The sequence below is a fragment of the Symsagittifera roscoffensis genome, chromosome 1 (assembly GCF_963678635.1).
Source record: "Symsagittifera roscoffensis chromosome 1, txSymRosc1.1, whole genome shotgun sequence".
NCBI lineage: Eukaryota > Metazoa > Xenacoelomorpha > Acoela > Convolutidae > Symsagittifera > Symsagittifera roscoffensis.
In genome coordinates, this window is record NC_087062.1 from 95,031,999 (window position 1) to 95,044,548 (window position 12,550).

Here is a 12,550-nt window from a genome sequence, read left to right on the forward strand (position 1 = left end):
AATGAAATCAGGTTCACTTATAGTCTTTTTAAACCGTTTTTTCTATGAATTTTTTTCAATTTTTTGACTTAATAGGCCATATTATGCTATAAAATATATCTTCTTGTCAAAGCTTTAACAATCAATTCAATTCAGAATTTTTACTACCAATTGTTGAAATTTGTCTTGTTATTAAACTACTGTATAATTGAAAACCTCATCGATCGTTTCATACACTAAATGGATCGTTCGAAAAATTATTGAAAAACTAATGGATCTATTGAGCCAATAAGATAATAACCATCTATCTTGTATTCTCTAACTTTCTATTAATATTGCTCAAAGCTAATGAATTGAGGTTACCTTAAAAACTTTTTGTGTATTTTCTAATAAATGGCTCACATATATTCTTCTTTGAAACTTTTCGATTGTTTCCAAATGAATAAGCCATATCCGTCAGTAAAAAATTCTGAAACAATCATATCTTCTGATCAGTGTTTTAAAAAGCAATTAAATCGAGAACTAGTACAATTCACTTTTGAAACATGACTAATAGATACATCCCAAAACTAAAGGATCTATTGATTAAATGCGATCATTAGCAAGCATCTATATTTAGTTGTCTAACTTTTAGGTTTTGCCTCCTGGATTTTTTTGAAATACTAATGGATCAATTGAACAATTGTATTATCATTCACATTTTGTTCTGTTACCGTTAATTGTCTGTGGACATATTTAGAAATCATTTCCATTCAGAATCAAAACTTTAAATTGAATTACAAACTCGTTAGAGTAACGTTCAAACTTATTTGTTGCAAAATTACCTGTCTTCGTGCGACTTTTAAATTGAATCCCCTTGACCAACGAGAATTTTTCCAACACTCAACTTTCAGCAGAAAAAGGTAGCAAACAGTTTACAGAAACTATGAGTTAACAAAATAATTTTTAGTTAACAAAAATTGATCCAACCTCGGTACTCATTGGAAAATCCGATAATTAAATTAATAAACTTTTTAAAATGAAAACAAAAAGAGCTAATTTAACCAGCAACTCAGGATCAAGTAGGAAAAACAATTGAGCAATTGCGAAGTCCTATTGATTTTGCGATGCAACTTCTAGATACCCTAAATACGAAACATTGAAAGATGTTGAAAACAAATTTGCTCGTATCAATCAAGGCAAGGTCTTAATTGTTACCATTCCCAATGTCCTTTAGGTTGTTCATTTTCGAACTACCGAAATATTGCAAAAGAAAAATCACAGCCGAATTTTTTCTTTGGTCTAACTTTCGGAAAATTTGACAAAACTTCCCTTTTTAACTTGCCATTTCAATTTCTGACGGGATTATTTCTCATCCCGTCAATTTGTCAGTTTCGATGTTTCGGATTTCGGATATCTAGAAGTTGCATCGTAAATTCAATAGGACTTCGCATTTGCTCAATTGTTTTTCCTGCTTGATTCTGAGTTGGTTAAACTATTCCATGATGTTGAGAAATTCTGACGGGATTATTTCTCATCTGAAAACTATTGTTGGTATGAGCTCAAAATCACAAAATACTTAACCTGCAAAAATTGGCAATTTATGCGCAGCAAAGAAATCCGGCTAGAAGTAGTTGCTTTGAAGCAGCCTACTTAGTAATATCAGTAAATTATTCAGACCGTTTTTTTGTGAATACAAGTAAACATTATAAATGTTTCGCAGCAGCTCGACTCATTTTGGCATCGATTTTTGAGTCATGCTCAATATTGCTCGACTCAAGGCAAAGCTGCGCCACGAACATTCCATATATGTTTCAAATGGTCTCGATTTTTTTGTGGCAACCTTCAAAACCTTAACTTATTTTTTTTCTTTTACATAAAAAATATTAGTAAGTTAGTAAGTGTTTTAAATTTAAAGTTTACCAGGAGTTAATTTGACCAATTAGTTCGCCTCAATCAGTTCCGACTAATTTTAAAAACGGAATTACTCGCCAGGCTTCAAATTTTCATATTTATGCTGATATCCAGGATTTAGGGGGGACTCGGACGCTCTTTTTCCTTAGGGATTCGACCCCCTGCTTTAACCAAATGGTCCCCCTTTGTACTATTGCCTACCCAAAGGGTCGCCCCTTTGTACTATTTTGAGATATCCATATTTGGTGACGGACCCTAAAATTTTTAAGGGCGCTTTTGGCGCCAATATATACTTACTTTGAAGGGGGGGCGCGCGCCAAAAAAAACCCGATTTTTTATTCACAGTTTTCCATAAAGTGCCCAAAAACGATTTTTTTGACCTGTTTTTCAAAAATTTGCGTGCGGCGCAGAAAATTTGGTCAAAACAGCGTCTTTTAGTGCTTAAGGAGAGCTCAGAAAATCAAACTGCTCGACCTAAAAAAAAAGTCAAAATTTTCAAAATTTTTTTGAAACTCCGCCCCCCCCCCTCGAGAAAATCCTAGGTCCGGCCCTGCTGATATCATTATAAAAAATTGTTAATCGGACACCTGATTTAAGTCAAAATCTATAGGAATGCGATATCTTAATTGGAGTAAAAATTGTTCGCATTCGAAACCAATATTTCGGTCGTTTCAACAGGTTTGGAAAAATACCTCAAATTCTTATATTCCTGCCTTTTCGTCAAAAGTTTAAAATAGAGATTCAAATTAGGCAATGAAAACTACAAAACTATTTCAAAATATATTCTTTTCAAAAAAAATTACAGTTTTCAGTACGATTGTTAAATTTTTTAAACTAAAAGATAAGTATTTTGTTCTTTTTATGAAAAAATTGTTTCGAATTTTATCTTTTTTCAGATAATTTCACAAAATAACAGGAAAAAAAACACTCAAAAATATCAACAGCAATTTAGACAGCTTTTTGATAAACTCAAAGATTGTCTAAACTATCAGTTAGTGTTTCATACCACATAACAATTGGTTACATAATAATTGGTTCAAGTTCAACAAAAAACACCAATCAAGATTTTTTGGAGGATTACATGGTCCTATGGGTTATCAATAAGACTGGGATGGAACTTTTTTGGAAGATGTAACTTTGGGTATAAAACCAATTTTGCATATCTAGCTGACAGTTTCTATTGTTGTGAAAACTTTCAGAACAGATAAAGGTTCTTTTTGAAAATGCCAATTTTAGTATGTGTAAAAACCACAAATACTGCTCTATGTTTCCCAAAAAAACTCCCAAAAAACAGCATTCTTGATTGCTTGTATTTTTCTGTTTTTGTAAAAATTAAATGGCAAAAGAGAACTCATAGCACTAGTTGTTTTCCAACATTTTTTTCCTTTTTTAGAAATCGGAACCCTTCAAGTTTTTAGTTTTTTTCCGATGCGTTTATCTCAGATTTAGCACCTATTAAACATTCATTGACCTGTTTATTTTACGATCGATCATTAATACATATAAAGGCCTGGACTTATTTGCCGATTTTGATTTTTTTGCATTTTTTAAACAATTTTTTCTCATGCTCAATTCTGATTGGCTAAAATTAGTTTACCATCACTTAGGCATTTTTGTCATAAAAGACGCTTTTAAAAGTCCAAAAAAAAATAGTATCAAAAATGAGTCACAGAAAATTGGAAAAAAAGGCACAACTGCCTTTTAAGGTTTATGGAGCAGCAGTAATAACATAAAAAATTAAATGAAATAAAATAAAAAATTTTTTTTTAAATTTGAAATTTTTTATGAAAATCATTCCCCCACACGCCACATAAAGTACAGAAAGATAGATTTCGTTCTTTGTAACAAATCAATTATAGCAAATAAGCTTCGTTCAACCAATTTGGAACGATTTATAAGACGGATTAAATCTCCGCTTACGCGGTAATAGCGCGAATTATATCGCGCATTAATTGTCCCAAATTGGTCAAAATGGCCAAAATGGCAATCTTTAAACCCTCATAACTTTACAAAAAATGACCACAGGTGAAATATCTTTTCAAATTTAAGCTCAGGACAACAATGGCTTTCGAATGATATAAAAAAATTTCGTCAAAAATGGCTAGTTAAAAAGTCGAAATTTGTCTGAAGAAAAAAAAAACCCAACCCCGAGCACAAATATTCCGTTACTTTCGTATCGAAAGTCGGAACAAAAAAAAATTCCAGACACTTTAAAATATTCGACATTTTTCATCTAGGTGAATTATTCAATTCATTAAGCAATGATCTATTTTAATCACTTTTTTTGGTTTAAAGTAGCAAATATTTAGCCAATGTGAACAGAAAAAAAAATTAACGGTTTCCGATTGGTTGAATTGTTTTGCGCATGAGAATAGCCACTGTGGCGAAGTATTAGAATACTTAGAAATTTAATTATTCAAGTAAGTTATCAAAATACAATTTAACTATAGACAACTGTTTATATTCAGCTAAAAATGTATTTAATACTTTTTGCTCAAATGAACAAACTTTCAAATTACCAAACTTGCGCAGAGTACCTATGTTCCTTTTAATTTACACCAGGAATTCTTTTCGCTTTGGAGGAAAATTATTTTTGTGCAGTATTTTGCAACGGTATTAAAGATTTTCTGAAAACGATGGAAACGATAGAGGAGCCAGTTTTACTATTACAGGATCTGCTTAACAAATACATATGGTTTCTACTAAATAGTTGCCACCCTTTTGAATAAAAGCAGTAAATGAGCATTATATAGTTGTTAATTACCACCTAATTGGTCAAAAATTTCACTAACTTAATCCACTTGACAATGATCCCCCTCGTCTTTAAATGGGGGGAGTACTTGTTATATATGTATATGTTACATATGTATATCTCATTTACTCTATTTTAACAGTAAACGGTTTTTCAACAGCAAAATAGAACAAAACTGCTCGTATCAGGTCAACGCCCTGAAAATTTTGACTGCATTTGAAGGTCTATAGAGTAGTGTTTGCTTCAAAAAAAAATAAAGGAAATTTTCAAATAAAAATTTTAAAAATAATTTTTAGATTTTTTTTTGCAAATTGTCCTCGCACACGCAGTGAAAAAATCAAAAGATTTTGCATAAACCAAAGTGTTATACGGAGCAAATAGCATGCCTCAATTCAATTTGAAATATTTTTTTGGACGATTAAATCTCCACCTTACGCGTTAATAGCACAAAAAAATCACGCGTTAATTGTCCCTAATTGGCCAATTTTGCAATCCTCAACCCCCATATCTCGAAAAAAATCACAGATAAAACATCAAGTTTGTCAAGAGAACAAAAAACTTCCCGAGCCAAAATTTTTCGTCATTTGGGGCAGTAAAACAGTTCAAAAAATTAAAATTTTCTACAGAAGTTTCGTTCGGAAGTTGAATGAAAGGAAGTTGAAAAGGCACAATTGGCAAATGGCCTTTTTGATTGATGCGATTTGTTCAAAAAACAAAATTGTCTCCGCTTGGTGTCAGAAAGTTTTCTGAACAAACATCTATTTCAGCAAAGTTGTCATTTTTTTTCTCGGTTTTGCTCTAAAACAAAGCAGTATTCACGCAAAATTTCTAGCAATTCACAAACAGAAATCAAAATATTCAAATATCATGAATTTTTGGCTCTGTTGAACACATTTTTAGTTTTGACACTGTTGAACGCCCTCCGTCATTTTCTTTGATTATTATCGGAACAATAACTAAAGATTAACTTGTCACTTATCAATTTTCTCCATTTTGCTCAGCAATGCACTATTTCCATGTACAATACTAAAATTGATCCTTACACCTAGAGCTGATTTAACCGTTTAGATGATAGAAGTGAACAGATCTGTAGAGGTCCAATTGGAGCTGGAGTCAGCAACGGAGTTCCCGTGGTTAGTAGCCAATGGACTCCTCGAAATACTAGCTTTTGTGACTTCAGTTCTGGGCGTCTTTGGAAACTTCCTTTGTTACGTAACAGCAATGCAACTACCGGCGTCCAACAGCGCATTTCTTATTGGCCATCTGGCAGTGTGGGACACAATTGCAGGTCTGACCGATGGTTTTGATATGTTGGCCAAACACTTCGGTTTCTTCATAAAAGATATCAACGTGAGTATTAGCTTAAAACAATGTTGGCGATGATTTTGGTAATGATTGCTGCAACAATGCAATAATCACACTAAATCTACATAGATTTGCAATCGAAAAATTGTCATTGTTTTCCTGAATCCTTGAAAACATTTTTGTTCAATGCTTTTTTTTCAAATGATTTTTTGCTCTTCTGTGCAAACATCTTACACTCGGACTCGAGGTGTCTGACTTGCATATTAACTACTTGACCACAATTTATCTATTTTGGCTTGGTCGGGTCTAGAATCTTCTCCAGAGGGCAGATTTTGAAGAAAATTTTTGTTGACTTTGTAGTTCAGGAGGAACAAAACATTTGAAAGACCAAATTTTGCCATAATGTTTTGCGCCGCTGGTAAAACTTTCATAAAAAAAGGCCAAAAAAGCCATTTTTGAGCGTTTTTTTTTGAAAGTTTTGACCAAAACAATTTTTTACCCGCTTATAATCAGTCGCAAAGAAGACATGTTCTGTTAAATTACTGTTCAATTTTTTTTGTTTTTATAGATTTTCGTATGTAAACTATTTACATGGCATACGTATGGAAGTAGCGTGACGCCTATCTACTTGATGATTTCAATGGCACTGGACCGACTAGTCGCTATAAAATATCCCTTCACGCATCGCAATTACACTTCGAGGCGTACTGCCGCCATAATAGCGTCTGTGGCCGTTATTGCAGGATACGCGATTACATCAGGTGGTGATGCACAGTATTTGAATCATAATTCATTTAAAAACTCAAGTTCTATAAAAATATTCTTTTGGTCAAATTTTTTGACTTACTAAGATATAATAAAGTTAAATCAGCTCCGTGGAAATTAAAAACAATTTTTTGTGGGATCAAAAAGTCATTAATTTTCTGAGCTCTCTCAAAACACTAGTAAAAACTTATTCTGGCACTTTTTGGAAGTTGACTGCTAAACAGCGCAAGATGTCCCTCAATTTTATTACATTTTGACGGGGAAAGCTCCATTAAAAAATTTTAGGTTTGGTGGCCAAAAATGAATTGATTCCTTCCGGTGTTAATAGCCTTTTTCCTGAAAAAATGATAATGGACCTCAGAAATAGTACAACTAGTGAAGTATTAAGGGGATATGATTGGTAGTTAGGACCCCCATCGAATTTTGACCTCGGTTGACCCCTGGATGATCTCAATTTGATTTTTGGGTGTCTTGACCCCAAAATTGCATAGAAAACCCCGAGATTAACACCGGAAAAAAGGCGTATTCCCCAGCCCAACCCCTGGAAAGTAGAATGGGTCACCTTGCTAAACGTTGGGAGGAAAACTCATATATTGGGAAGAAGAGCAGAAGCTGTTAGAGATATGATATAGTTTTATATTGCAACCTTAAGGTAGTAGAGTTAATTCAAAGTGGACTTGGTAAACATTGGGTTCAGTTTAGCTTGGCGAGTGATCTATTAATAGCAATTCAACTAAACCAAAGAAAAGTAGTCCCAGAAGAAATTGATAGTAAAAGGAGCGTAGCGCAGCATGAGAATTAGGTCTCCTAAATAGTATGATTGAACGGGGAAATTACTTGGCTTCCCGGGGTTGACTTTTTGGTTTGATTTAATCTCTAATAGACGAACTACGTTCCCCTGGTAGCTAGAAGGTCGAGATTGGAATAGAGTACAGATCGAAATTTTAGATGCTTGAAATGAATTCGCTTTCCATAAAAAGGGTCTCCCTCTACCCTTGGGAGGTCGGATCGTTAACGGGATCATTAAAATAAAGACCTTGAGAGGGTCACTGAGTAAACATAGCATGGTTTGGAGGTTGAGTTGAAATCGAGGGCTGAAATCACGGAGGTCAAGAATTTGCTGATTAGAATCGTATGATATTTGTTTGCTTGGTCAAATTGTGACACCTACCGCATGCCGAGTATCTAATAAGCGTGAAAAGATTGATAAAAGAAACCAAATTTGGCACGTGGAAGAGTTGACAAGGGGACCGATATATATAGTCTTAAACATGTGCGGACGGGTGATTTAAGAGGATGATTCCATTAGAGGTTCTCTAAAGAGAGAACAGTTTTGTGTTAGTGGAGTTAGTTGGAAGTTAATTGCAATTAAGCAGTTTGGCCGATAAATCGCGGACCCTTTTCCTTTGGATTTGATTATTAGATTATATTTTGGCCACTCAGAGCCTTCTGTGTTGGGAAATATAATCATCTAAATGAATTTATTGTTGGAAACTCTGGCGATTGTATCGAGTAGACAAGACAGCCTGAAGAGCAATACACAGAAGGGGCAAGCAACATAATACAATACAGAATAGTTGCCACCAAAATAACCCTTTCGAGATTCTAGAGTTCACTGCCCAAGGGACGACTTTGCGGTGTCGTTAGGAAAGAGAGAACGAACCTAGAGAAGCAATCCCCTTAACCTACACTTTAAAGAGAAGCAAAAACATCATTACCCATCTTTTTTCAAATTCATGTGGGTCAAAAATCGGGCAACGCTTGGTTCTTCAATTAGCAACAGGTTCTCAGAAACATATTAGTAATTAGAATTTTATTTTCGTTACAACTGAATTTAAGTCCCAGTAACATAAAATTGAATCGTGAGCATCAACTGAAGGTTCAAAAAAAGTAACGTTTATTATCAAAATATCAAAACATCACTGCCTGCAGGACCTCTTGTCTTCACTGATTTCGATGCAGACGATAGATGCAATATTCAGGCGGGCAGTTATGACACTTTGCAGTCCGTTTATTCCATCACAGCACATGCTGTCTTAGTTTTCGGCGGTCCGTTTCTCATTCTAGTGGGTGCAAATATAATATTTGTCCACTCGCTTTGGTCGCGCAAAAATACTGAAGTCAGCAAGGTACGAGCAGTAACGAACTCAACCGGCGTGGTAAATATTGTTCAAGTAAACCGCTTGAACAGAAAACTTCGCCACGAGAGGAATTTTGTGATAATTCTGGTAGTTCTCACTTGCTCCTTCTCGTTCTTTCTCGTCACTGCAGTCGTGACCAACTTTTTAGGGCGAGTCCTATTCGAGGCGGATCCGACCACGCAAGACAAAGCTCTATTTTTTCAATCACTCAGCGCAATGGCTCTAATCATGAACAACTCGCTTAACTTAGCGTTTTATTTGCTCTGCAGTCGAATGTACCGATCCGCGTGCAAAAAAGCGCTGCTTAAACTCTGTAAATTGAATGGATAACAATCTCTACAATCTGTTTAGCTGAAAGGTTTCAAGCAACCCGGGTTGACCTCCGTACAAAAAATGCTTACACAATTCTTTACAAAAATTGATTTTCATACAATTCCATGCATGGGTTCTATGGAAAAACTGCTTATCTTAGGATTTCCATTTATGAAAATTGTAGCATTTTTTAATTGTATTTTTTCTCAGGAAAACCCTTAAAAAGAGTTTAAATGAGCTTGATTCGTTTTCTGATTAAGTTAGATCAATTCGGCCCATTTTTCATTAATTTCTTTTTGACAAAAAATCTTTATTATAGCATTCCATTGAATGGAAAAAATGTCTATCATACAATTTCATTGTATGGAAAATGCTTGTAATGTGGTTTTCATACGTTTTTTTTAATCTATGGAATTTTATGGAGTATTATAATAACATTTTTTCCATAGTATGGAATTGTATGATGAGCAGTTTGTGTCAACCCGGGTATATGTAATCTAACGAAACCCCAATTGACTATTTTTTTCAGGCGATCAGTACGTATGCTTTTAACATGAACAGCTCGCTTAACTTTGCATTTTATTGTTCCGATTTTCAATACAAAAGTAACGGAATATTTGTGCTCGGGGTGGGTTTTTTCTTCAGACAAATTTCGACTTATCAAAAATAAAAATTTTTGACGGATTTTTTTAAATCATTCAAAAAGTATTGTTGTCTTGAGCTTAAATGTGAGAAGGTATTTTACCTGTGATCGTTTTCAGTAAAGTTATGGGGGTTTAAAGATTGCCATTTTGGCCAATTTGGGACAATTAACGCGCGATATATTGGCGCTACTAACGTGTAAGCGGATATTCAATCTGTCTTAGAAATAATTCCACATTGGTTGAAAGAAGCTTAATTGCCATAATTGATTTGTGACAAGAAGCAAAATTTATCCTTTTGTACTTCATATAGCGAGTGGGGGATGCTTTCATTAAAAAAAAGTATTTTCGAAAAAAATATATATTTCATTTTATTTTAATACATTTAAATTTTTTGTGTTATTACTGCTCCATAAACTTTAAAAGCAGTCGGAATATTCAGGGTTTTGTTCTGACTTTTGCAGTGAAAGTAACGGAAAATTTGTTCTCGGGTGAGTTTTTTTTCTTCAGACAATTTTTCACTTTTTTAACAAGCCATTTTTGACGGTTTTTTTTATCATTCGAACGGTATTGTTGTCTTGAGCTTAAATTTCAAAAGATATTTCACCTGCAATCATTTTTCGTAAGGTTATGGGGGTTTTAAAATAGCCATTTGGGACAATTAACGCGCGATATATTTCGCGCTATTAACGCGTAATAAGCGGAAATTTAATCCGCAATAGAAATCGTTCCAAATTGGTTGAAGGAAGCTTGTGTGCCATAATTGATTTCTTACAAGGAGCGAAAACTACCACTCTGTAATTTATATGGCATGCTGGGGGATAAACTTCACAAAAAATCTCAAATTAAAAAAAAAAAATTTTGTTTATTGCACTTAGGTTTTCCATATTATCGCTGCTCCATAGACCTTAAAAGACAATCGGAACATTCAGGGCCTCGCCTTGATACGAGCAGTTTTGTTGGTTTTTTCGGTTTGAGAAAGTTCAAAAAGTATTATTTTTTGCGCCAAAGAGTTTGATTTGTTGTGAAATTGAATGTCAATTTTCCTGATGTATTGTGTCATGCCTAATAATAACTCAAAACAATATACAGATGTTTCGTATCTTGACCTTGCTCCAATAAGTTTGTATCTTTGTAAATTTGAATGTCAATTTGTCTAATGATTTCTGCTATGCCTATATAGAATTTTAATTGATAAAAAATATACGAATGTTTCATACCTTGATTTAAAAATTTCAGATATTAATTTCTTGTGTCGATAAGAAAGTATTTTCGTGAGTTTGAAAATAATTTATTTGATCTTTTTTGTTATGCCTATTTAGAACTCTAATCAATTATGTCGATCAAAAATTATACAACTGTGTCGTGCTATGACTTGAATAGTTTAGAAAGTAATAGCTTCTTATGCCTGTGGATTTTTTTTGGAATTTGATTGTAAATTTATATGATGTTTTCTGATATGCTTGCCTAAATATTCTAATAATTTATGCTGCCAAAAATTACTGTGCGAATGTTTTGTACCTTGATTTGAAATATACAAAAATTTTCTTTTTCACGCCTTGCGTGATATTCTTTTGTTTGGTGAAAAGAGAGAATACAAGTTCGTACCCCAGAAAAGTTTCTTTTTTAATCAATTAATTTTTAGATTAACCTTGAATTGATTTAAATTCACAAATAGAAGGAAGCTTAAACTTCGCACCACGTGCGATACAAAATAAAAAAGCCTAAAATCAAAAGATATTTTGTCTCAAACGGAATATGAAAAACTTGAAAAAAATCTGAATAAAAAACCACCGAAGGCTAAAAAAAATTTTTTTTTTGGAATAGTTATAAAAATCAATTATCTATAACATGCGGAGGACTCGGGATACGTTAACTTCATTCATTTCAATCGCATAATAAACAGATGGAACAGAAAAAAAAATGGTCAAAACATCGAAATCTAAAAATTCCTAAAAGTACTGAAATAGTTTGATTGAAACTATGCGCCCACTCAGGCTGTTTATCCTGCAGAAGCAATTGAGAATGAGAAAAACTTTTTTTCGTTACTTGTTATAAACTCTGACAAAAATGGACAAAAAAATAGAAAAAAAATTAACTTCCAAAAAATTTCAAACCTTGTAAGAAATAACCCAATTACAATAAATTTGAATATGTAGTGATACGCAACCTAATATACAGTTAACACACAACGTCATGAGAGCAGCATCACAACAAAAAAAAATTATTACAAAAAAAAGAGACCCGTAAGTGGAATTGAAAAAAAAACAGAATTCCAGTATTCTCAAAATTTTCAGCCAGAAATAAACCACACTTCTGAATTTTGTGCGAGTCTCGCGAAACATCTTCGCAGAAAAAATAATCAAGTCACAGATGCAAAAAAGTTCTGGAGTAAAACAGCTTTAATTTCAGTAGCTCTGAACCAGTTGTTCAATTATAGCTGTTAAATTTTATTTTTTAAATATTCATTTTGTGCAGAAACGGAGATCTTGAAATTGGAGATCCAATCCTGTCAACAATGTTATTTAATGGGGAAAAAATTCAAATACCCGACTGCAATACCCTTGCTGATTGCAAAGGTAGTCAAAAAATATTGCGCGTGGGGTAACTTTTTAGAAAAACAAAAAGCGCTTTTTTAGTTTTTTTTCTGACAAACTTTTCCAACATATTTTTTTGCCAAGATTTACAGTATATGCGTTGAAGGTAGTCAGTAAATTCACAGCTTTCTTTGTTTAAATTCACCCCTTGTAAAACAACGATTT

At 33.5% G+C, this 12,550-nt stretch overlaps 1 protein-coding gene across 1 annotated transcript in view; it reads right to left on the bottom strand.

Moving 5' to 3' along the window:
* Positions 1 to 12,550, bottom strand: part of LOC134853054 (proteasome subunit alpha type-6-like) — a 354,898-nt gene that overhangs the window by 312,442 nt on the left and 29,906 nt on the right. The gene's annotated exons all lie outside the window — the stretch shown is intronic.